The 23,912-nt window shown below is 38.5% G+C and overlaps 2 long non-coding RNA genes across 7 annotated transcripts in view; one reads left to right on the forward strand and one right to left on the reverse strand.

The window, feature by feature from the left end:
• LOC126916934 (uncharacterized) overlaps window positions 1–23,912 on the forward strand; it is a 186,538-nt gene that overhangs the window by 112,675 nt on the left and 49,951 nt on the right. The gene's annotated exons all lie outside the window — the stretch shown is intronic.
• The window catches only part of LOC126916916 (uncharacterized), a 206,796-nt gene that overhangs the window by 63,793 nt on the left and 119,091 nt on the right, over window positions 1–23,912 (reverse strand). For 3 of the 6 annotated variants that reach the window (XR_007710822.1, XR_007710819.1, XR_007710817.1), the window contains 2 exons: window positions 9,219–9,286; window positions 5,732–7,954 (listed from right to left, as the gene is read on the reverse strand). This is a non-coding gene — a long non-coding RNA (uncharacterized LOC126916916). Of the gene's footprint in view, window positions 1–5,731; window positions 7,955–9,218; window positions 9,290–23,912 lie in introns of those variants that run through there. The other 3 variants (XR_007710820.1, XR_007710821.1, XR_007710823.1) reach the window with 2 other exon arrangements.

Raw genomic sequence — 23,912 nt, forward strand, 5'->3', positions numbered from 1 at the left:
ATAATTCCGATCTTTTCGATCATAAGAAAATCGTTGCGCTAATTTCTAACTAAAACCGACGCAAAAGAACTTGAAACCAACAAACGTTACAATGCTCAGAAAGATAAAGAAACAAAGTTAAACGAGCGTAAAGAGATGCGCTTGAAACGCAAACTCTTTTAACCTCGAAACGAAAGCTTCGCCAAGTTGAAAAAGCTCGGTTGAAATAAAAACACGTAAATGTACAAGATGTAGCAACAACCTTGAGAAACAAAAGACAACATTTAAATTCCCACGTAACGTTGTTATCCTATCCGACGACAAAGATCTTGAAATCCTTTCGAAAGCAACAACACTCGACCATTCCATTCAGCTACGATGCTTTGTGCTTTAAAGGAACAAAAGGTCGTTGGCGAAAAGTATCTTTTCGTGCGTGGATAGTTTGCATGGCGTCTCGCGTGCTACCACCAACACAGTTCGAATACAATCGCGACCACCCTGGATTTGTGGAACGTAATAACGCGGTCGCTGGCGCCAGCTTATTCTAATCATCGCAGCCTGCTCGAAATTAAAGTCTACCGTCTAATTAACGGCCACTGCTGTATGCGGATAATCGCCGTAGAATTGCGAACGGTTAACGTATACGAATCGTCATGGAAAACGTTCCTTCCTATCGGTCACATGGCAGGAAAATCTGAACTAAATTCAATAAGTTACGAAGCTACGTTTTCCTTACAACGTGTATTTCGTTTATTCTTTGGAATTTCATGGCGAATTGGTGAAATTTTTTTGTATATTAAAGTAACTTGTAATAATTTCTTAGGTCAAAAACAAATCATTTGTGAATTGCGTATATTCTGCTGGTTTTTAGGAATTTTACAGCGAGTTTTGGTCAGATTTTTCGTGGTTGCAGGTAATTTTCAGCAAGTTGTTACATCGTGTCTCGTCGTTTTTAATTCATATTTATTATTTGAGTTTGAGGTGGCTTGTAAGAAATTGCGATGTCCGATTTTTTGATTCGACGAAACAAGGAAGAAAAAGAAGATAAAGAAGAAAGAAATCCACGTGGAAAATGTATTCATCGAACGTTTTGAAAGCGATAAGAATATTTTTTCGACAAACAGGACCGCGAATTGTGGCGCAGATAACGGCAAATCGAGCGAGTTAGGCGGGCAGAATCGAAACGCGCGATCGATGCGCGTAAGTCATTCGAATGGAAAGCTCAGATAGACGAAACAACCGACGAGAAGATAAAGCCACCTTCGAAAGACATTTCATCGACGCGTTTCTGCGCGTTTCCTACCGATACGTCGAGGGTTTCGAGTACGTAACGATCGTTGCACGATCGCTGATAGCCTCGTGTAACGCACGTTCAACGACCCAATTTCGTGGAACGCGATCCATCAAACCGTGTAGGCTGTGTGCAGACGTTCGTGACGAAATATCGAACCGTGGTCGAGGGCGTGGACGTTGAAATTACAGCCGAGTCACGGTTTTACGATAATCGACAGCTCAATGATACTTCCGTGGTTATTGAAACGATTATGTGAATTTAATCGTAGGCTGGCAAGGGAAAGGAACGGAAAGTGTTGGATTAACGTGTGCTCGATTAACGTCGATATTTGGTTATTGGGTTTAGGAAATTGTCCATGTAATTTTTATATCGTAGATATCAGGTGTACCTATTTCGTCGAATAAGGATGAATTTTTTCAGAGAATTAATCACATATTTAATAATATATTAATCAATATTCACGCTATATATCGTGATATATATCGTAATCTCTTTATCAGCGAAATCGCATTATTGAATTATATATGCTGTTATACAAAAGTCGACCCACCCACGATCCTCTGTGAATAAATGCTATTCCACTAAATTCTGCTAAATACATAGCCGTGCATTAAAAAAAATTGTTAAAGTATGGAGAGAATTCGGGCAGGTATTACAGAGTATTAAAGTTTTGTATCTTGCGATAGAGAGAGCAAACGCGCGGATGAATGTATTGGGTTGGCAACTAAGTGATTACGGATTTTCTCATTACCACCTAATGACAAAATCCGTAATCATTTAGTTGCCAACCCAATATATATTCAACAAAAATGTAAATTTTCCGTAAACGCATAGAGATCCGCAGTTTACTGACTCGTCTTCCAATTTATTCTCCGATTCTCACGATCTCCCAATTTTCCCTCAACACCATCGAAATAGGGCTAAAGCACATAATATCTCCACCCTCCGTACGCGTATTGCAAAAAAATGTCGCATGAACAAAAAAGGAAGAAGCGCGGAGATTGACAAATTGTCAAGGCATTCGTCATCTCGGACAGAGAGGAAACGTGAGCGGGGGTTGAAAAAAGTACAATACGAAGCGTGACCAACTGCACTCCGGCAGGATGGTCGAAAGAGAAGCGAGGGATCGTCGAATCACTAGCCCCCTGATGACCGTCCGGCGATGGACGGCGAAATGGAAACGCGGTCCGTGATAACCAATGAACACAAGGGGTTTTTGTGCAGGCGCGTGCACCGTGCTGCTCTCTGAAAGCGATTAAAAACTACAAATGCCTGGGCGCGCACGTCGTGACGAGATACACGCGTATCCACGCTGATCATAAATCTATCACGGATGAGCGGGCGTAATTCGAACCGGTCGAAAAATTCCGATTTTACCACGCCGCGTCTCCGTTTTGCGTTTGGATATTTTATTTCGCCATCTGGCTACGTATACGCGGGATTATACCGCGTACGCGCGTTATAACGCCGACGCGACAAAACCTCCCCCACTAGGCGACGACTATCCCTGGCCGCAGAAATGACCAACGCTTTGTCCAAAACCCCTTCAGCCACCGACCAGGTATCGTACTTCCGTACTACGAATTTTACTTCGTTTTATACAGGCTGACTTTGAAATCGTTTTACGTGTGGTAAAGGCGTGATTCGTCACGTGAAACTGATTATTTATAACGTTTGGAATGATTCGGACGACGATTCATTTTCCGAGAATATGGAATTTGATCGCGATTAGTACTAGCGCACTAGTCGAAATGACAGTTTTTATATTTTTATCTTGAAATTCTTACTTTACGTTATATCTTTTCTTCACAATGATGTAATAATATAATCTATGATGTAAATTTTTTTTAATATTCAATTTGTACTTTATAATTTATCCAGCTGGACATTCGGTAAATTTTTCTAACTTAATTGCTAAATAACATGTGGATGGTTACCCCCAGCGGCATACCACCTTCGAGTTTGACTATTTTATTTCTTTAGTGAGGACAGTGGGGTGTTTTCTGTGATATAAATAGAATACTATAATGAATTTCATTTATTTTTTTGTATTTATTCAAAATCAAAATAATTTTGTATTATGGCTACTTGTATCAATGTATGGCTACCAGTAAAAATGAATGGTACTCGTCAAAGTGTAAAAGGCTGCTAAAATTTGTTTACCGAACCCGAATTAACCAGTTTTCTCGTTTTGTAGAAATTTCCACGCGTTTTTACAATTTTTATACACGAGTATCATTCAAACGATGATGTCAGTTATCAAGCAAATTCCAAATTGATCATGATGCTAATAATAGAACTATCATATCAGTTAAAATGATTGGTTGTACAATTTTATAAATGTACCAATTCTTATTTACAGATTATGGTCCCAGATGAGCTAATAATATCAAAAAGTGTACTACGTAACATGGAATTCCTTTCGTAAGTAATAAATCAATAAATATAAAAATATTCTATTATTACGCATTTTTTAGAGACCAGTCATTTTGACTGGTTTTGATAGAAATAATTTCGTCTTAAGAAACAATTTCAGTGTTAGTTAAAAATAAGTTTATTATACGAATACGCGGCAAATTTTCAAATACCTACCTATGTATGTATTGTATTCTCGCTAGGAAGTCTGTGGAAAATTATTGTATTTGCCGGAAAGTCAGAAAAAGTTATAGATGAATTATGTGACAATAATTTATTTTTATTTATATTTCGTACGATAAAAAAAGATTTTATTCGTTATCGGTATTAATATATTAAGAATTATTATATAAAATACGTACGCGATTTAAGTCATAACCTATGTTAAATATTAAAGTTTTACTAAAAGTGACAGATAATCTCAGACTTTCGAGCGCGTATGTTAGTCTTGTTACGTTGTCACATGTTTGCGTGTGTCTTTATTTGAAGCGAAATCCAATGGGAGAAACAAGGATGGTAATCATAAAGGAATTATTAAAGAGAAAGTTTTATGCGGATATATTTCTGTCTCGTTCTTGTACGACAGTGAATACTATTCTTTTGTTCGAAGTAAACTCTAATAAAGAAACAAGTGCGATAGCTGCAAAAGAAGCGTTGTACGATTGTTTTAGAGTATGGTAGTTTGCAAAGAAAGTTGTATTATTATAGTAGAAAATAATAGGCGGAACTAAGGGCTGGAGTAACAACTTTTATCAGCTATACCATAGACGTCCATAAAAGTATCTGTATAGTACCGGATCGTAAGCTCCGCGTTTGCAAATAATCGCGTGGCAGAGCTTTCTGGAGCAATTTTTACATTTCGTATTACCACCTCTCAAACTCCAACAAATAGTACCAAGTTTTTCAAACCTTGTTTTGATAATTCTACACAGCCATCGGCTCACGTTCTGCCATTAAAAATTTCTGAAAAAGCGAAACGTAAAGAAAACAGAAGAACCGTTCGGTCGAGTCTTCCCCCAAATAAAATGTACAATTTCGGAAATTCCGCTACACGCCATCGGATTTCTAAAAATCTTGCTGCGATAATCCTCAAACAACATCGTTGTAGGCTCCGCCATTAAAAAGCAGAAAAAGCGAAACGTAATGAAAACAGAGCAACCCACGTTATTCATACAACGAAGCTACTCCCGCAGAGAAACCTTAACAGCCAGTCGTCTTTCCATTCGATTATTATTCATCCTGTACCGGGTAATTTGCATTTTCGCGGTCCGAAAGCTTCTTCGTCTACAACCCTCGGGGCGGAAACGAGCACGACCCCTTGACGTGGGAAGAAGGGCGGGTCATTAGGGAAGATGGTTGCGCGGGGGTACGTCCAGACGATTACACGTCGCGTCAGCGTCGCGGACGAGCCGGTAATTGGAAACCGCGTTATCCAGTCAAACGTGAACGTCGATGCATTTTTCGCGTAATTCGCGAACCAGTCGCGACCACGTTTGAAACCGGCGCCGCGCTTCCAACCGCTTTTGCACGTGGCATGGCATTTGACGTTTGCACCGCCGATGAGCACACGGCCTATTGGTTATTGCTTAACATTGTTTCACGGGACGGCAGATTCGATGGCCGTGCCCTCCTCTGTCCTCAGCCCTCTTTTATCGCGTTTTTCACGAGGCACAGCGCACTCCCCCCGACGTCCATGTCCGAACGTACCGCTTCTTTGCTGGCGATCTGATATATCGTCTGTTATAATGCGTTTGGACTTAGTTGAAGTGACCGAGTGCTCGTTCTTCCCATATTTTAGTAAAATTTAAAAACGAAAGCGTGTACGAGCTCTCGTTCGCCAAATCGATGAATTCCAAGACTTTTTAGACTTTTCGCGTTTTTTGAGGAGTCTCTTTGGTGTTCTTCCTTGAATTCTGTGAATCGAAGAGATTTTCTTGATAACAGTCGTGTCAATTATAGTTATGTCAATATTATACATAGTTGAGAATTTTGAATCTTAATAGCTGAAATAATGGTATAGGAACACTAAATTCACACTTAGAATTATATTAGAATAGTTATATACTTATTTGATAAGCGATTTCAGAGATTTTCATCGATGCACACTTGCACGCGTCTCAGCACTTTCTTCCATGCCAAACTGTTAACTGAACTGTTTACATTCCTTTGTTTTCAAAACGCCGCGCACACACATACTTCCACACACTGATATTCACATACAAGTATTACTACTACGCAACTAACCTAGTCTAGCATATAAAATTATACATATCTCAATATATATAATATAATATTATATAATATATATAATTATAGTTATTATTCTTGTTGAGGATTGCGGATCGTAATCACAGAAATAAATAGAAACACTTTTATTGCATGTACAGATGATAATAGAATACTTTTGTATTTATTTAATATGTGATTTACAAGATGTTCCTAGATACCCGTTACGCGTGTTTCAGCACGCACATACTCACACCTATATATGTGTATCATTACTGCGCGGCTGATCCGGAGTAGCTCAGAAAATTACATATATTTTAATAATTCTTAAAGGAAATAAAAATCCTCACAGAGATTTACTTCACTTCATCGTAACAATTTCTTCGATTTCTTCACTTTTGTGAAATGAAACATCGCATAGGAAGACTTTCTTAATTCGCGTGTTTAGAGGTTGATACAATTTTTTAATGGAAATTTTATTTCCCTTTTTTTTGTTCTCAATTTCGATTCTTCAGAATCGAACATTAATCGAAAATTAATAAACACACAAGAAGTGGAATTGATCAGACACTCGCATGATTTTATGCACATAATGAGACACTTGATAAAATGCTGCTAGCACTTCCGTCGTTCAGTTCCCCCTCGTTAATCTGTTACAACCCTCGCTTGTAACCTTTTCAAACACCGAAAGACCAAGAACATCATCAACATAATTCTACTTCTGACAAATGCCCATCAAGCTTTTCCATCTACTCGCTAGCAGAAAGTAACCACGAAGCTTCAGAGCGAAGCGATTACCCGTTTAATTCTCAGGATCTTTGCTACTCGCGCTTGTAGTCGCGTTTACATGCGCTCTAACCTTGTCCTCAAAGACCAGGAACTCTCTTACGCCAACGTGGCGGTAGTTAAGTTTCGAGTTGGCCAAGGTTTATGGACGCGGTTCAAACCTGATCTCGATTCTAGTACGCCATTGTTATGCTAAAGCAGCGCCGGGAGTAAGAGAAGAAAGACAGAAGGACGAGGCAAACGGTGAAAAGGTGTGGGTGGGACAAAAAGGTTACGCGTTGCAAAGCGTAGGAAAGCAAGATGTAAAGCGACGGTAAAGAGCTACACGCTTCTGTGGTCACGATATACAAACGTCTCTGGCTGGCTGGCTTTGTTGCCGGTACTATAACCCCGCTGACACTAAAATTCACGCGCGTCTGCCTTCCTGCACCGCTCTACCCAAGAAATACACGCAAGAGTTCTACTGTGTACCGCGAACCATTTTCGCTTTGCGTTTTCAATGAAATTTTGGCAGAGTCGGTTGGCTCTTTGGGAGAAGGATCGTGAAAAGGTTCGTCTGCCACGGTAATGAGTGTATTAGAGTGTATTATTAATATAGATATTTTTATTGAGATATGTATAATTTTGTGTACTAGACACATAGTAGTGACACACGTATGTGAATATGAATGTATAGAAGTATATGTGTGCACAGCGTCTCGAAAAACAGATGAATGTAACTGTGTCATTGGCAGTGTGGTATAGAAGATGAAACGCGTGCAAATGTGTATCGACGAAGATCCTGCAAATCGTTTATTAAATAAATCTAAAACTATTTTAATATGAATTCTAAGTATAACCTTAGTGTTCCTTTACTTTTATCTCGCCAATTAAGATCCTCAATTCTCAACAATTTTGAAATTCTCAAGCACCTATATGTAGGATTTTATTATTATTTATTTAAAATGGAAACGGTGATTATTTAACGTGAACTAAATACAATAATGTGCTATAACTAAGACAAATAAATAGCTAATTTACAACTCTTGTCACCACGCTCTCTTTCACGCGGACCACACTCTCCCACAACGCTGACAACACTCTCTGACTTCTCAACTCACACTGTTAATACGTTGACTGCCACGTCACTCATATTCGGACGACAGCAAAGTTTCTGATTGGGCGGCATCATTCGTATTCGGGTGACGCTTATTTGACTACTTGCGAAGGATCGTCGTAGGTATTTGGAAAGATATTCCACAGGAAGTAATAAAACTATTGAATTGTTATAAAAGTAATACGAAAATGGTTTATTAAGAAAATTATTTAGAATGTAAAACTTTGATGCATTCTATTGAAAGCTGCGTTTGGTCGGGACAATTTGGACAATAAGTTGTTATTTTCTTTAAATTCTCCCGTGTCTTTGATCGGTCCGTTCGACGTCTTTTATACGCATAACATAGTTTGCATGCGCGTCTAATGCTTCTTCCGGAACAGCGAGTAATTCCAACATAGAAATTCTTCAAGAATTCCAATCAAAAACTCTAAGATCCTTAATAGATGCACCTTGGTATGTTACCAAAATGATACATCGCGACCTTAAGATACCCACAGTTAAAGAAGAAATATCCAAATTCAGTAACAGATATAATATAAGAGTTAACAACCACTAAAACCCATTAGTTACCCAATTACTTGACACGACGGATCAGATCCGCAGACTAAAAAGACATTGCCCTTTAGATTTAAGCATTAGATTCAACTAAAATCAAATATACTATAAACACTTATAATCCAAGTCACAGTACCACGCCAAAATAATTTACTTATAATTCTCAATGAGAATTGATTGTAAAAATTCTACCAAATGAAGAAAAAGAAACTATTCAACTGAAGGACCGACGACACATTGATGGGTCTGTCGGTACTTAGACTTTCTCGCGACATTGTTTATGGTTCACCCGATAATTCTTAAGCCATTTGTCCACGATACATATGTCCACGCATATACCAGAGTTGAATCATGGGTGGCCATAAATTCTTGGATTTCACTCGAGTAAGATTATGATTGAATTTCAAATCGATGTTCGATTTTTCTTTGTACGTATCTCAGCTTAAACGTATAGGATAGGGAATACGAATTAAAAGAAAGTAGTGGAAAATTAAATAATCTAATATCAATTGAAATAAAGTTCCAGTTGAAATCTAAATCCAACTCAATTATGCAATCCATTGATAAATCGATTTAAATAAAGCGAGGGCGATAGACATTGCTTTTGATTGGGTAATAAGAAGGTTGGTGGACTAGGGTCTTAGTCGCCCTCGAGAGAAAGTTGCTAACAGAAGATACCGAACGTGAGAAAAACCAAGTTACCCGTCTCTTCCCGTGGTAAACAATAAATGTAAAGGACGCTTAAAATAAAAGATCCTTGTTTGGTCTGAAGGACCTTAACTATGAAAATGCCCAGATTTATGGCGGGTCCCTAAGACTATTGAGGGTACCCAGTAAGGATGTGTAGACATTTGGCTGCCATCTTACCTGCGGTGTGTGGCCTGGTCTCTGATGTGGATTGAGATGTGGTTGATGTCACAAGTGCCGCCACACATCTACTGGAAACATATATATTTAATAAAAAATGATTATACGAATTATCACACGAATAACGTCCACTGTAACAAGAATTATAAAAAACTTCTCACGCACAAGAATGATAAAAAACTTGATTGAACAAGAGCTATAAAAAAATTTTTATAGGCTCCTCTCGCAGAGTAAGGTTTCGCGTTATCAGATGGTCCCAGTAACGAGACGATGCAGTTCGTCGTTGCGTGAAACGTCGTTAAACAATAACCAATGAGCCGTGCGACGGCATCGTGTGGACGTAAAATATCACGCCCCTAGCCAATCTCGTAGGAATGTGCACGCATTAACCCCCGTCGAACCAGCCACGAACCAGCTGCAAATTACGCGAAAAATTTGCCCCGATATCGACCATAAAAGCGTCCAATTGCCATTCGACGGCTGTTCCTCCCGGATCCTTTGTTCTTCCATTCTACAGGGTAATCATCGAATCGTCGAAATACATGATTTTTCATTATGGAAATAATTGGATCAAAGGCTTTATCGTGTTATGAGCTTCGACGGAAAATATCTCGAAAATGATAATAGGAAATTTAACAAATGTTTGAAAATTAAATAATTCATTATCTTTATTTTGTAGCTACATCTCTATCTTTTTTTACCTATAATATGGAGTCGAAGGACCTTCGCGTGGCAATATGATTTTTCTTTTTCTAGTTCGTTATATTTATCGAAGGGATTAAATAAAGTAATTCAAAAATTCGACGGAAACTCTCTTGCGCGGTTGAGTATACGTACGGTTCTGGGTCGAGAGAGTCTCATTACTCGACTGTCGTTATCTTTAAGAGATCCCTATCTTCGACCTTTGCACTCTTTTTAACTTCCTGCCGCCAGACCCACGTCCCTCGCTTTAAATCTTCCGAACTTAATGCCGTGACCACGATCCTCGGCCAGTTGATCTCGTTCGCGTACTTGTAACGTCAAAGTCAATTACTCATTCGGCAGACTTCTCGTAAAAGTTACTCTTAAATTCTAGCTTCGCGAATTTCTGAAATCTATAGTACGATAAAAGCACATTATCTCCGTTTTCTGTGAAATACCTGAAAATACTCTAAAATAGAAATATTCTAAATATCGTCTGACGTACGAAACGAAAATAGGATACATTTTCCCTTGAATTTCGGGCAAAATCAACAAAATCCGAGACGAAAGATATCGGCGGCGGGATAGAAATTTCAAGGGATTAGGTAAAAATCGAAGAAATTGAACGACAAAGCCGGTGTGGCCAACAAAGGGACGAGTTGCATCGGTAAACGGAGGGGAGGGGGATCAACGAAACTGGGAGGAGATAGGACGGATCGAAGGGCAAAGAAGACAAGTTTCGGGTTAAAAGTAATCAGGATAAGCTATTGCCTCCATTACGCGCACCGTCTGCTCCCGGTTTTACTCCTCTTTTCCGTGTTACCCCAGCCATCGGATCACCGTTTTCGTCCGACCAGCGGGATCAATCACCAGATTCTTTGATTAAACCTCTGGCAGAGACACGCCCTTCCGGCATAATATTCCTAAACACGAAGGTCGAAATGAAATTGGAAGAAAACGAGCGTGTCGTCTATTTATCTGTTCAAATAAATCGAAATCTTCAGATTTATCGAAATTGTTTCATTTTTGTTATAGCGTTAGCTTGCCGTTTGTTTGGAATACGTCGGCACCGATTGAAGATGGATTTTTCTAGTAGCTCGATTCTCCTTTTTATAGATTTGTTTATTTTCTAGAAAATAGAAGAGACATGTTTTTGTTATTGTAAGCGAAATATTTTTGTAATTGAACTTCAGCATTTTTCTTCTGCCGTGGCCGTACATTTTCTACATGTATTTGCCTGAATTAACGTAGAACTTTTGTTGACAGGCATTTTAGCAATTCGTCAAATACCTTCACCTCTTTGACGTGGACTTCTTTGACGTTTTTTCAACGTTTAGAAGAATCCATTGTTAAATTTACATTCAAAAAGTTTTTAGAAACACTTTCAATCCAGGAAAAACAGGTTATAGATATCCGTATAAAAGAGATCCAGTTACTAACGAAATATTTTTGGAGTTGGAGTTTTGGAAACCAAATTTTTTCCTACGATGTTTGCGAAATTTTCGATACGAAACATCTTGTAAATTTCAAACGAAATATCGAACGAGACACGGAGTCATTTATATTATGGCAATATATTTAATATCTCGTCGTTTTTTCCTCTGCACTTATTTAACGCGATAACTAGACAGAAAACTCGTATGCATTTATGACAAGTGTGAATATGCAAAAATAAACACGTTCACAAATGCAAATATATATAAAACATCAAAAGTAAGGTACGTATTTTTATATTTAGAAAATAAAACATTCCTTCGCATTCAAGTTGCAATTCTTTAGCTACACAACAAAAGAACATGATTGTGCATAAAAATCCGTCTAATACGATGACGATCGAATTTTCTACTTCACGCGTCAAGGAAGTGAAGATGGACAGCGTTGATCAGACGAGCTAGCAAGTTATTTCGTTTCGATATCTCGCGATAAATCGCCTCGATTCCTCGCCGATTATGATTCGTCTGTAAATCACCAGTTACCCTCTGTTCGATGTTCTCCGCTTGCGGTGCCATAAATCGCGAAATGAAATGAAAAGAGCATCGAGGGGCACGTCGGCCAGGCCGCGAATTAAAAATAAAAAAAAAAAATACCTGAAACGCCATTCCCGGTTCTCCGCATATTCCGCGCGAATTGTGACTGCGGTCACGTGTACACGAACATGCACACATATACACACCGATTTCATATCGTGAGTATTCGCGTGTGCAAAAGGCACACACTAATCTCGACGAGGATTTTCGACGCGGCTAACAGAGTATTGGAGCGTGGCGATGTAGACGCCGCTTAAGCACCGTACACTCCGAGTAAAACGAATCGTTTGTCGCTTGAAACATTTATGCTCTCTTTCTCCCATTTTGAAAATGGCCAGCCGCCGAAATTCTCGCGTTTAAAGCTTCCAACGCGCACTATGAACAGATACCAATCAGCATCGCGCTGATGATTTGATGTTCGGAATTTGAACAACAGTTTTTCGCGAGTAGACTGCGAATGTTTATACAAATTTTAATCTTTACAAATACAACTAGAGAAATAAAATCTGCCTAGAGATTTGTTTTATCCATTAAATATCATAAGAACTACGCTTTGAATATTTTATCCATTTTTCCGTGTTATACATGTTCTCGCATTTATGGACAATTTAAATAAGGAACAATTTGCGGAATGCACAAAAATATGTAAAATATCAAGATCAAAGCATACACGGCGATACGTAGTCGATGAAACAAATTCCTATTTCGCTTTCGTTTTGCATAAACATTCGCCGAGTCTACCGAGGAAACAGCAATGTAATAATTGTAATAATTGGTATTTTACCATGAAGCTTGGAATTGTTCTAATGATAGAAACATAGTAAAATTGGCTAAGCCTCGTTCTCTTCGTCAGCTTTTTCCTAGTTACCGTGCTGATGGATAGCAGTTATTTCATTAGAGACCGCAGCTTGTAAGTCGGTGATTAGCGAAGCGTAGCGCAACTGATTAACGTTCAATAGGGCTTCGAGATTAGCCTGGTAAATCCCATTGCTAGAGACGACCCTATGCATCGACCTGTCGATAGCTTATGACGTAGCTACGTAAATATTGTGAAATTATTAACACATTAGCCCGCCGGACAAATTTACATTGCGAGGTCGCGCTTGTATCGTTACGACATCTGCTTGGACAAACACATTGTTCACAGCTTTTGCTCCAACCTACGATCCACGTTTTCATCACAACGTTGTTATCGGTTACGCGGATGGTAGTTTTGAAATATTTTTACAGCGACATGCAGTTGATCGACAACTCACGACACACTAAATTTGAATAAAAAGCCCATATAAATCATGAAAAAACACGACTTATCGTTAAACTGTCAATATTTACGCTTTTACGCGAGATTCGAAGATACAAAAATAAAGAAGATGCAGGTAACACTTTGACTGCCACGTCGAAATCACATGTTTCTCTCAGGACGCCACAGTGTTTTAAACACAGTGCATCGTTAGATGCAAGATGTGTTCTCATTTTTCTTTTTTTTTATTAATGTTCTAATAAAAATATTGAATTGTTCAATGGGGTATTTTTTATTTCGAAGTATATTCAAAACGCCCTAACTGTCAATTTTCATTCAATTTTTACAATTGTAATTGTAATTTTATAATTGTAATTGTGTTCAAGCCCTCTGGTCAGCAATGACCACCGTGACGTCACAGGAGAAATCTTTGCGCGTCATATACGACCAACGTGGCAGTCAAAGTGCTAATATACAAAAATATACAAAATATCGAAAATATAATACTTGTTATAATATATACTAAGGAAATTTGCTACTTAAATTTAATCTTGTTATTTGTCTCCGTAAAAATATGAATTTCCATAAATATCAGCAGTCTACTTCTATCACCTTCTTTCCCCGTAATCTCCAATTTATTTCTCGCGTGTATTTTAACAAAATCTTGCAAAGTTCCAAATCGTTAGCTTACATAAATACAAAATTCAACTTTAATTGAGTTTTACCGCAACTTTCTTCCATAGTCCAATAAAAATGTTCAAGAGAGAAACATCTGAAACACGAAATTAGTATGCTAACTTGACCAATCGTCGCACATCGATCGTCAGCTTCAACCAGATCACGATCTATTAACCGAAAGTCACACACAACAACAGACTGCAAACTGCACTAGATACGTAACTATCCTAACAGTGTTGGCGAACAAGCTTAGTATAACTGTGATGGATTAAGTGTTGCAAATAGCCCTGTTCGCTTTAATGTCTCGAACTTGTACGAGTACACGCGCCGCACGCGTTTGTCCGGGTATTCTTCGAACAGTGATTATGTTGCACGCGAACTTAATCCATGGCGATGCACACGGAAACGATGGAGAGGACGATTGTAGAAGGGTGCGGTAATTGCAGATCCTGTGTCCAGTAATATGAACCAGAACTCTCGACCAACTTGTTCGACCAGACATCAGACTTAAGGCGAAGATCGATAGTCTTGAGTCGTTGCATGGAATTATCGTCTATGTTATTGCTTTTATATACTCGATACATTCTTATTGGCAATTTCCGTACAAATTATTCAATCGAGATTTAATGAAAAAACCTAATTGAGATGGAAGATATAAGGAGAATTTTATAACATTTTGTTAACTATATTATATAATAAGTATATATAATAGGTTTATTGATCGATAGATCTATTTACAATGAATTAGACAGGAAACAATGGTTATTTAACGTGAATGAAATACAGTATTGTGCTATAACTAAATAGATAATTCACAACTCACAACTAATAGTTTACAACTTGTAACAACTACACAACTCAACTCTCGACTTCTCACCACTCAACTGTCAACTCACAACTCGACTGTCAACTCACGACTACTCGACTCCGCTCTCAACTCACTACTACTCAACTCGACTCCTCCCCACTCGATAAAACTACCAGATCCTTTTTGGCCTAACGGCACTTAGGCCTTCTCGCAATATTGTTTATGATTCACCAGATATTTCTTAGGCCGCTTGTCCACGATACTACAATATAGCGACTTCGAGATTTTGCAATTAACCACTGGTAATGTATACGTTTCAAAGTACGAAGTTTCAAACGTGAAAATCGTAAATCAATTTTAATGAAAATTTCATGTTACTCGTAATTGGGAAAACTTCAAGCTCAAAATTCCGAATGAAGTGAGAATCGCTGAACATTTTGTTAATTTCCTGCAGTTTTCTTTCGTTAATTTTAACTTCAAATTTTTCTGCAAATATCCTGACACGTACGTATGACACGTATGTATCGACATTAAGAATTAAAGATTAAAGTTTGTATAAAAGTTGGGGCTAATGTAAAGTGTATCTTAATATTAAAACTGTATGCTTCATGCTATGAATTTCTCTGAAACACGAATGTCTTTGTTTGAATTACAGTTTGTTGGGAAAAATAAGAACTACAATTGTTTGTGAAATATCTGTTATCGGAAAGTTGTAATTTCTCGTTGAAAATTGCTCGTTATTTTTAGTAACGAGTAATTATTTATCCTTGATTTGCAGCGTTCCGAGCATTCCGATCATTTTTTCAGGGTAGGTGATTTGTAAAATCCGAGGAATTGGAAGCACCTTCGAAGAATTTATCGCCTCTGATAAAGAAGCTGACGATCAACGTCGAATGGCTGAGCAAATTAATTCATTGAACCTTTAAGAAATTCCATCGCAGATGAAATTGCACCGAAATGAAATTCTATCAGCGTGCTTTTACAAAGTATTCGTATTCCGAATGTGGGCTTTTAATTAAAATTCCAAATGTAATATCTGTTGAAAACGACAAAATACAAACTGAAAAATACCCCATACAATTCCTACGAACGATTGCCTATAATGTATTTTACGTATGTTTTAATTTTTCCACAGTACTTTGCGTTTAACGAATACTTGATAAACGATCCGACACTTCGAAGTATCTCGAGTGGTTATCAAACAAATTATTCAAAGATTACCCCAGAAATATTGGGTTGGCAACTAAGTGATTGCGGATTTTATCAATACCAATAGTAATAGTCGGACTACAACATGTGTTTGAACTACAAAACATTAAGTCATAAATACACGATAATTTGGAACAAGATTAATTGCAATTATTTTATTTCCTTTTCGATCGTATATTTTAAATGACCTTATATACTTCTATATACATTTCATTTCACAAAATTCAAATTATATAACTAAACCCATGCCTAAACTGTTCACTATCACCTATGACCCAACGTTATAAAACGTTATAAAACTTGATGATTAAAATACGCTCTAATTTTTCTCCAAATGTAACGCAATACGATGCACGCTCCGATAAACATAACTCGTGAAATTTAATTTGTTTTCGCTGGCTGTGGATATTTCGACCGTAGAAAAGAACGAAATTTCTGTTGTCCGTTTCACGTGGATCGTAAATGGCGATCATGACCAACTGTGTGACATTCGATTTGTAGGACAGGCGTAAAGTGAAGCGCAGAATTCCATTTATGCAAAAAATATTAGTAGCTTCGTCGCGCCCTAGCGCCCTTCAACCTCGGCGAGCCTCGCACTCTCTTGCAGTTTCGAAGCTATCGAGTTTCCGCGTTTAACAAAATTCCGATAAACCGTGGCCTGGGTCGGGATGACGCGAGGCAGCGAGAAAAAGAACGACACAGGTGTCGACCGGTTGTTGAATATTGGAGGCTACGATATTTCGTTGACGTTTTCGTTAATAAAGTTTTCGAGTGTTGGCCCGGTATTCGTCGTGGAATTGCAATCTTCGCGTCTACGAGACGGGATTGAAGTTTGCGAACCGAGTCGAGAACGAATGTGCGACAGTCTCCAACAATGCAGGCGTTTCGATGCCAATAATTGTTTAGTGGAGAGGTTGCATACGCAAATATTTTTACAATTCTTTCATCTTCCCCCTGTTCCTTTTCAACGATAGTCCATTTCTCTGTTTCTGCGCTTAGTTTGCTCGTTTTTGCAAGTTGCTTTCGTTTCTTTTATTCTTAAACCACAGGCGATTCGTCTCTTCTTTTTCTCTTCCTCTTTGATTAATAACAGAGTCTAGGACTATCAACATTTTACCAAATCTTTTCAGTTTTCTTCCTTTTTCTTTTACTTCCTTCGACCAATGGAATTCTTACTAGTATCGATTTCCTTGGCAAATAAATACCGTAGTAACCTAAGATTTTGTAAAAATAATTGTCGTCTTCAAGTATCCTACGATGAAAAAGATTACAAGTATTCTGAAAATTCCAGTGTACCATATTCTTCTTTACAAAGCTATCCAAAAGTGCGTGTTTATATTATCGACAATTTTGCTCGCAAGCTACAAAAATAGCTTGCACCTTGGAAGATCAGTAATTCCACCTACAGAACAACCTCTGACAAGATTTCTAAAGAGAAACCGCGAAAGACAGCAGAACAATCTCTGTAGAAGGAAACTGAACAGCTTAACCCGGACTTCGTTGAGCCAGCCTCCCATTAACCAATCATCTCCTCAACCCATACTTCGTTTCCGCTCTTTAATAACATTTCACCGATTACCGCGTCGATCGTTCATGCTAATACCTTGGACCCATTGAATTTCTAATATCGGACCTGCGATACTTGTCCCTCGTGCAAATTTAAATAAGCGGTTTCCTCTGACGACTCATCCGCGCGTTCTTCTCCGCGCCATTTCGCCATTCTCGTCTCGAATACACACACCCTTCCGTCGCGTTTCTCACCCCTTTCCTTCGTTCGCTTGGACGTTGTTGAACCATCGAGGGGGTTGGTTGGTCGCGTTTGCTCGACTAGAACGAATTCGAAGCGTTAACGGAAGCCGATTCGAGGCTAACGAGCAGACGATCCAATTATAGAATTTTCATTCGGACACATTCGCCCGATGGCCAGCTTTTGTACCGTCGAGTTAAAGCGAACCCTATTCGAGAAAAGAGAGAGAGAGAGAGAGAGAGAGAGAGAGAGAGATGCTGGTATTAAACGTGCCGCGGGATTTAGTCGGTGGATTTCCGCGCTTCGGGCTGCAAAGTGCCCCGGCACGAAAAATTACGCCACGACAATTATCGCGGCACCAGCCGTTATCGGCTGATGTCCATACTGCAACAAGGAAATCGCTCGACCATCGTGATACCGTACTTTTATCTACCTGCCTAGAATCTATGGTATTTTCTGACTAAACGCTGAAATTTTCCTGTCTTCCGCTATGAATTCTTTTATCTTCGTACTGTGAAATACATCATTTGCTAAGAAAAAGTTCGAAGTCTCTTTCTTCATTGTATTTGTATCCAAACTTTCGTTAATTTTAGTACATCTTCTACCGTTTAATTAATATTGACATTTTGCAATGATTCGATCATTTTGTTTCGTTTGATAGATTTTTGTAACGAGAATGTTTCTTGGGGCAACAGAGGATTTTAAGTTGACTATTAACGTTAGTGATTTTAGTGTTTTCTTTTTTTCTATCAATTGGAATGACAGAAGTGTAACGTAAAATGGAAAGAAGCAACATTTGGTTAACTAGACGAGTTTTCAAAGGATTTATGGCGTCCCAAGCGCAAAGAGGAAAGAGGAAAACCGTGAAAATTTCGTCTGAAACCTACCGGTGAATTCGTAAGGTTTCCTTTTGGTAGGTTTTCTGTGTCTATTAAAATATTCTAAGGTGCCTATTGTTGCCATCATATTTCGTTTCCATCGAAATCTCTCATGTACCGTGACATTAAAGCAAAATCCTTAAAGAACAAAGATCATTGCGAACAATTCCATCAGTGTTTCGTATTAATAGACGAGTACTACGATTTGAAACTAACGTACCAAAAATTTCTCACTTATGCTTCACCTTTACGAAGACCTCCAGAAACAGTTAACTATCACGATCTAGCCTTTGATCGTTTTTAACCATTTACCAGTTATTTAGATCAATATACTACTATCCTCCAAACCAACCAAAAACTTTCTAAAATTTACTAAAATAAAATATTTTGATCTTCTTTAACCATTTATCACTTATTTGAATCAATATATTACTATCCAGCAAACCAACGAAAAAGATTCTAAAATACGCTTCGTCTCTTATTTTTAGAATCCATTATATTTCGCAGAATATCCCCTGAGAAGTATCCAACATCTCGAAAATGAAACAAAGCAACGGAAGATCCATGAAGCACGTGGTTATAAGTTTGACAGTATCGTGTGTGAATCGATCAACATCTATTTACGTCCGGCACGTCGTGGAAAACGTGACCAGGTTATAACTGTCGTGGGACCGGTCTGCAACGTGACTCTATCTAATCTAAAGGATATTTTCTGCGTAACCTACCATTGGAAGAAGGGTGGGAAGGGTGAAACTCGCAGGATCAAGCATCGTGCTTTATATATTCAATTTGCATTTAAATATCCAGCTGCTTGGATGTGTTCTCGGACAAGAGGGAACGGGACGGCTCACGTAGCTTGGTTGGACATGAGAACAGAAACAGGGGAGTATCACGCGATTGTTTATACAGTGAGGATGAAAAGCGAGTATACACCATGAAGGCACGAAATTTATTCAAGTACTCCTACACATACCGACAGTGACGAACCGAGAGAAAATTTGAAAGATATTATTTTATTTGATTTTTTATTTTATCTTATTGTAATTACATCGCAGGCTTTCATGCACTTTTATATCTTTATAGATATAACTAATACAAATACTGTATAATTAATGCTCCATTTTAGGTGACAATGTTATAAGATGAAATTAACTATTTTAGAAGAAGAATCCTTGTTGTTTCACCTTTGTTAATCTCTGATTTATGTACTACATATTATTTACGTATTACTATTATTCTATGAAATTATGCGAACGCCTTTATTTCCATCTCAAATTCAATTTACACGTGAGAAGAAAAGATATTTGCACTTGACGACGAGCCAGCTTCCTTCGTGTGAAAGTTAATGTTATGTGTTTTTACGCACCGATGTATCCAACCTAAATAATTATTAAACAACATGCCTAAATTAACGATGATCTTGATTTTAAACGATTTTAAAAATAGACGCCTCGTTGCAAAATTTCCCTCCACTGTTTCGGTCTTCAGAGTATAAAGCGACCATCGTAGATCTAAACTACTACCATCGTACACTTGTGCATACAGACAAAAACTCGCGTATAACCTGCCAAAGGATTAACTTTACCACTAGAAAAATGAAATTCATAGCGGTCTCTGAAAGATCAAAGGTAGCCTCTGTGATCGCATTAATTTATTACTGAAAAATTGTAATCGAGAATTCGATTGCACCGGATGTGGTCGATGTACGAACGACGAAGAAGGAAATTACAGAGAAGAGGGTAGTATCGGATGAATGAATTTTCATGATGAAAGCTTTTCGATGGCGAAACGGATCCACTTACGATACACATCGCGATACAGCGTCTCTTTTTCCAGAATTAACTCTTCGAACTCTGCTTGCTAATTTTAGAAAGCGAGCAGCTTACTACGTAGGTGAAAATACCTGGCGCGTAGAAGTAGACCGGTTGTGGCCGGGATAATTTTACTGTCGTCATCGTGCAGCGCTGATGAATTTCCGGTTTAATGGTCCCGTAAACCTGCTCGAGTCTCGTAGGTGCTCTCACCGCTATGGATTGTCTCTTAACGTCTCGGCAGATACTCGAGAAAACGTGAACGCGAATTTCTATTTGAATTTCGTCGGAGAATTGTCGAGTCTCCTGAATTCTGTGAATTTTTACGATCGTTTCATTGCCACACGCTTAAACCCCTTTACGCTAGGAAAAACTGCTACAATAAATTGGACAGGCATGCAACGTATAAATAAACTTTATCACGCTATTACTTATCATTAGCCCTGTGTAAACATTTGGATTTAAACCTGGCTTGGCAGAATTACAAACAAAGAATGAAATATTGTGATAAATTGTAATTGGAGGTATCGTTTTTTATAACAGTTTTAATTGGATGCAAGTTTATATTGTGCTTTGTTTTAATGAAACAATCAAATATGGGTAATCGATTTGTTTGCAAATAAAGTAATACACGTAGTTAATGAATGTAGTTCTCTTAATGAATCTGTTTATTCAATCGAATATCTAAATTCTTGTTTGCTATTTGTTAAAGTACACGTGACACGAGCTTTCATCTCAGAAATGAGATTTTCTTTTTAGAACAACTAAATTTCTTCAGACCTTAGTGTCCTCCGATTACGATAAATTCTGAAATGTAATTTTTTAATTACCCGAGTGACGTATGTACAACATTCGTGAACATCAAATCGACAGGCATCGTCCGACGTTATACCATCGATCCAAGGAAATGAGAAAAATCGTATGTTACAATTTAATGAATAACAAAGACACGATAAAAGAAGATATTTTCAATCTCGGGTTAAATAAATTTTTATTTCCACTGAGAGTTTTGTAGCTGGTAGGTTTATCTGCTATGTTTATGTTGAAAACGTAGTGTTAAACCGTGGATTGGAAAATTCGCAGGTACACGGTAGGATTTTTAATCCCACGAGGCTGTGTCAAACGCTCAGGCCATTTTATTCGAATCGGTACTCGCCATTTTGTTTCACGTTCTCTCCGATTAATTTGAATTTCAGCCAATTTATCTTTCGGTCCGAAACGAAACGCAACGCCCTGACAAATAATTCACGATCGACCGTGTGATTGCCTTTCCCGTAATCTCCGTACGGTTTAAATATCGATTCCATTTTTATAGATTATTGCATTTGCCAAACGTTTTATCTCGGATTATGCGCCACCCTCGATTTATGCCGCCGTCCCGAGGAATAACACAAATTGCAAAGGTTTAATCGTCGATGTTAATCTCCTACTCGAACGATACGAATTCTTGATAAGCGACTCGTCTGCGACCAATCGCCTAAACCGATTCATTGCTTGCCATCGCAGCAAAATCTTTGAAATTCCCTGTATAATCGCGTGGAAACTTCAGTTACTATTATATATTCTTGATATTAAAGCGTTGCTTCAACTAAGAAAATTTCCTTGCCACTTTCTAAAATCAAGCTTTACTATTTTCTATTTCTACTTCTATTTGAACTTTATGCTAAATTCTTCCTCGAAACATTAGAAATCTCGCCGTTCCTTAAAACAATACCAAGATCGCGGCATAAAAATTAGAAAAGTAATGAAAAAGCTGTAATTAATATACATGTGATATCCTATTTCAATTTTACACTAAACCTTTCTGTAAAACACTGAAAATCTTCCTTACATTCCTTACGACAGACTAAACCAAAATTGGAACATAAAGATTCGACAAAACTGTAAAATACAAATTCCACAATCTCTCGTATCCACTTTACAGCAAACATTTTCTACAAGACCAACGATCGTCTAAAAGAAGAAAGAACAATTCAGGAACCAATCTCGTATCAAACTCTACACACTCCGCTTGTTCACCGCAAACACGAACGAATAAACGCGTTTGCGACCAAATTCGCGCGAAAATTTCTCAAAATTCGAGTTAACCGCTTCGATCTCTGAACAGCTGAAATCTCAAATTTATCCTCTTTCGCAAGATCAATCTGCAGCTGGCGAGATTGTACGTGAGCTTCACAGGTTCGCAGCTTCGCTTGGCGCGCGTGAACAGGCGATTGCGGCCATGGACATCCTGGGCGAAGCCGTGGAACCGCGTTAGATCGCAACCGCACGGCGAGTCTCGATTCGACGGCGCACAAATCTGCACAAGAGCGTCGCGAGCGTGTGTCGAGCGGTCAGCCGGTTAGTCGCTGGCGCGGCGGACCGTGAAATTATCCTGCGAACCCCGGAATCCCGGCACCCCATACCCTGACTGCCACGTTCCCTGTCGAAACCCTCTCTCGACTCGTGACCAGGAGAAACCGACCAACCCTGCCGCGCTTTTATCCCATGCCAGAACGATTACAACGATCGGTCGTAGCGATACGCGCTCGAACCACCATACTTTTGCTCTAACCGCCTATGATCGGGTAATTATACGAGCGCCGCGTGCGCGGTGTCCGGCAAATTGTGATGCAAATGACGCAAGGGGGTGGGTCACGCTACGCTGAGTATGTAATATCGGACAAAGGGATAGATTTATTGGATGTTGATAAAATGTTTTACTCGGTGCTGTCATTGACGAGATACGGGGTACACCCGACGTTCGCTGATCTTTCGTGTTCCGTGTTTACACAGTTACTCAGGAGTTTTCCTTTCTCATTTTTGTGTCATATACGATGTTATATACGTTGCGTATAGTAATTAACACTACTACGATCCTTGAATTCTTGGTACTTGATAATATTCTTAACTCCTTGCTCTGCGAATTTTATTTCAATTTTATTACCAACGGCTCCGAACGGTTTTAAGCGTTTTATTTAATATTTACTTGAACTAGAAAATAAGACAATTTAAATAAATAAAGGAAGAAATAAATTCACTTAAATACCAGTTTTATTCACACTATTGTTGTATTTTGTAATTTTTAAGTGTATGATATATTTTGAAACAATTTCCAGGATGCAATCCTGTTTTCCTTTCGCACGTTTCAGAAAACAAGGTGGACGTGAAAGAATGTCGAGTGGGACATTTCTCTCTTTTGCCAACTGTATATAAAATATATCTATCTGAGGTGGATAGGTCGTGATAGGTACTGAAGAAGTACTGAAGTATAATTAACAGTATACTTATTAACAACACTCTCAATGTACACTTTACATAGAGTTCGCGATTGCACTTAGCGGTTCGCGATTACAAGTTCGACTTCTAGATGATGCGTTATGATAGCGATTCAGCAGAATGCGCAGAGCGAGTTCGGATGATGATCGCTCAGGATGCGTCGAGGAGCTCTAGCCAACTATTAACTAAACTTCTGTCGCGATGATGCTGCAAAAGAAAACTATGATGGGGTGTGTTTAAGGATACGAGATCATCGGATTCATCGAGGAAAGCCTTCGATAGGAAAGTGAGAGAAATGGACGTTGCTGTTAATTGGTTAATTTCTAGGTTGGTGGTTAAAGAAGGATGCTAACCGTT

Source organism: Bombus affinis, chromosome 1, assembly GCF_024516045.1.
Source record: "Bombus affinis isolate iyBomAffi1 chromosome 1, iyBomAffi1.2, whole genome shotgun sequence".
Classification (NCBI taxonomy): Eukaryota; Metazoa; Arthropoda; class Insecta; order Hymenoptera; family Apidae; genus Bombus; species Bombus affinis.